The sequence below is a fragment of the Oratosquilla oratoria genome, chromosome 6 (genome assembly GCF_046742065.1).
Source record: "Oratosquilla oratoria isolate Oo_2021 chromosome 6, ASM4674206v1, whole genome shotgun sequence".
In the NCBI taxonomy this organism is placed as follows: domain Eukaryota; kingdom Metazoa; phylum Arthropoda; class Malacostraca; order Stomatopoda; family Squillidae; genus Oratosquilla; species Oratosquilla oratoria.
The window spans coordinates 46809988-46813249 of record NC_134782.1 but is presented as its reverse complement, the minus strand read 5'-3'; positions in this window follow the sequence as shown (position 1 = coordinate 46813249).

The window sequence follows — 3262 nt, the reverse complement described above, 5'->3', positions numbered from 1 at the left end:
ACAAATGGTGGTATAAAAACATTGTAATTCACTGCTGTGGGGGCGTTATTTAAGGCCTCACTTCACATTACACGAACTCAGGTTCGATATTAATCACCGCTAATTGCTCTAACAGTCCGAAGACTTAAGGTTTAGGTAATAGTTTCGAATGAAGTTAAGTGTCTTGGTGACGTTTCGCTCTTTTTATAGACAATTTTGAAAATACCTTAGATAAATCTGTGGAATGATGATGATGATCATCATCACGTGGATTGGATTCTATTATATGTATTTTTTCTTAACCACATTAACAAACTCCCTTATGTTTGATTGTTTTTCCTCAGTTACGCCTTTCCTTATCCAAATATTCTTTAGCATGTCCTTTTTTAATCTACCTTATCTAAATACTTTTATGTGCATTGTAGTCACTCGCCATGATTGTTGATGTAATTCTTGAAATAATTCTTGAAATCATTCTTGAAATAATTCTTCTTTCTTGGCTCTGTGTGCTCCTCTCTCTACTGTGTGACAATGACACATCTATTTTTGTGAGAAATTGGCAGTTGTCGACAAGTCTATTGAAATAAGCGCCTTGCCAGGAAGGAGTATTTACTAGTACAAAGTTTCGCTTGGTCTATGTACTTGGTAATACTGCAACAAAGGATTATAAAGGCAGAGCATGCCGACAGGAGACCTTTTGGTCCATAGCCAGGTCGGATGCGAAATATATAAATGATAAGAAAATAGATAAAATAAAATGAAAATAATAATAATATAAATGATAATAAATAAAATAAATAATACATAGGAATAGTTAAATGATAAACAAACAGGTAGATAGTAAATAATAATAAACTGACAAATAAATAATAATAAATGGAAATGAAGCGAATAATAAATAAACAGACAAATAATAACCAACAAATTATGAAATAATATAAAATAAATGGCAGTCATTACAAGCGAAACGTCACACTAATGAAGAAACTCCGTCTTCATACGGTATTTATTTCCAAAGACATTTATTCATGTCCCCTACATCTCGGACAAAGGACTCCATATTTTCTTTTTAATTCTTTTGTAACATTCTTCAAACATAGGGAACGCAAAATCTTAAATCAGGATAAAATCAGAATTAAACGCCAGAGAGCGTGGCAATGCCGTTTGATGTTTTCTTGTAAACTCGAACGTTATCAAATCTATGCGGAAGCAGTGTTTAAAGTGGGTCAAAGAGATAATGTATATGAGGATAGCAAGGCGTAAAGATAAGGTAGGTTCTTTTATCTGTGAATTGTTTATCGTCGGTATGGTGTAGAGGGACTATGGCTAAAATGTGTAAAGATATGACATCAGTCAGCATAATGAATATGTTTGTTTCTGTTTTTTCTAGTGTTGCTAATAATGTTACGGAAAGAGTGAGTGCTATCATCATCATCACCACCACCACCACCACCATCAATATATATATATATATATATATATTATATATATATATATATATATATATATATAGATATATATACATTTGGTCCACTTTCATTTGCGCCTTAAGATTATGTTCTGTTTTTACTTTTGGGTTTCGTTTTGATGTGTTTTTGTCACACTTGCTTTATGTACACTGCCATCTACTCTTTATTTATTTATTTATTTTTTATTTTTTGTCTGGTTGCAATTCAGCCGTTTGCCTTTGACACTTCTTTGCGGACATTTGGTCCACTTTCATTTGCGTCTCTGTTCTATGTTCTGAAGTTTTTACGCTAGTGTTACGTTTGAGGCTTGCTACGCTTGTTTTTTGTTCACAGCCATGTAACTTATTTTATTTGTATTTTTGTAGTGTATTTTGTTTGATTGTAATTTAGTCGTTTGTTCTTGACACTTCATTGCGGACATTTAGTCCACTTCTATTTACATCTATTTACGGTAGTGTCACGTTTTGTTACTTTTGTTTCGCTTGTTCTATGTTCACAGCCATGTAACTTTTTATTTGTATTTTATTCTAATTGGTTCCAATATTTCATTTCTATTGTAATGTATTTATTATTGTAATGAGGTATGCTTTGTACATATTATTGAGAGGGTGAACCTTTCCCAGGTTTACCATTTCGGCGATTTATAAGGAGTTCACAATCTGCAAGGGCCGGTGGTCATACACAAAGACTCTCTTGCGGTGACACAAGAACTCCAGAAGAAGGACATACCCACCAACATAAACATTATCACAACAATACTCTACCTCCTGCAGCTACACAACAGACAAAATCGCCCAGTCATTATCAACTGGATACCCAGCAGATGAGCTGGCCAAGACAACACGCTACCATCCTCACATTGAAATCCAAGTCCAACCATCAACCACATTAATCAAAAGCTGGGCCAGAGACCACCTACAACGAACAAAGGTAGCCAACCACAGAAAATCGATAAACTCAGCATCAGCAAGTGCAAAGTGGTACGAGAGGGCCACCAAACTGTGCCCTCATCCCGCCACCAAGATCGCCGACAGAGGACTCTCCGTGATCATCCACAGGCTCAGTCTGGGGTACAAATGTTGCTGGGAAATCATTGAACGACAGGAAAGGGAATGCGACCACTGCGGGATGAACACCTCAGAGCCTCTCCTTCACTACTTACTAGAGTGCGCTCACACCATCGCCCTGAGAAGAGGTAGACAATTCAACCCCATGGCCCCCGAAGCTTGGAAGACTGGAGCCGACATAGTTTACAACATCATCAAAAACATAGAACGGCTCGCCCACATCCTGGTCGGATACCCTCCGCCTAGATAACTACAAAAAACGCCGGGGTAGCTGATCACAGAGCGGCTCAACACTTACGGGCCTCCGAATGGAGAAAGGCCCGTGTGTAGATAAACATTATCTATCGAAAAAAAAAATGTATCCATTATATCCCCTGAAGACGATTCGTGGACGGGAATCGAAACGTCGGGCGAATAAACCCTTCAATTGAATCTGGTGTTTACTGTGTTCCAATATATATATATATATATATATATATATATATATATATATGTGTGTGTGTGTGTGTGTGTGTGTGTGTGTGCTTATGTGCGTGTGTGCGTGTGTGTGTGGTGAATTGAGGCACCTTGTCGCCTTGTCTCCTTGTGGTGAGCTGAAGGCGCCATGCCGCCTTGCCCCTTTGTCCTCCGTGCGTAGCGTCAAGCGTGCCCCAGCAATGCAGGCCCCACCCCCACGCTACGCAAGCTGGGCAGCGTGGGTCGCCCGGGTAGGAGGTGCAACAGTGCATTCAGAGAGACTACGCATGC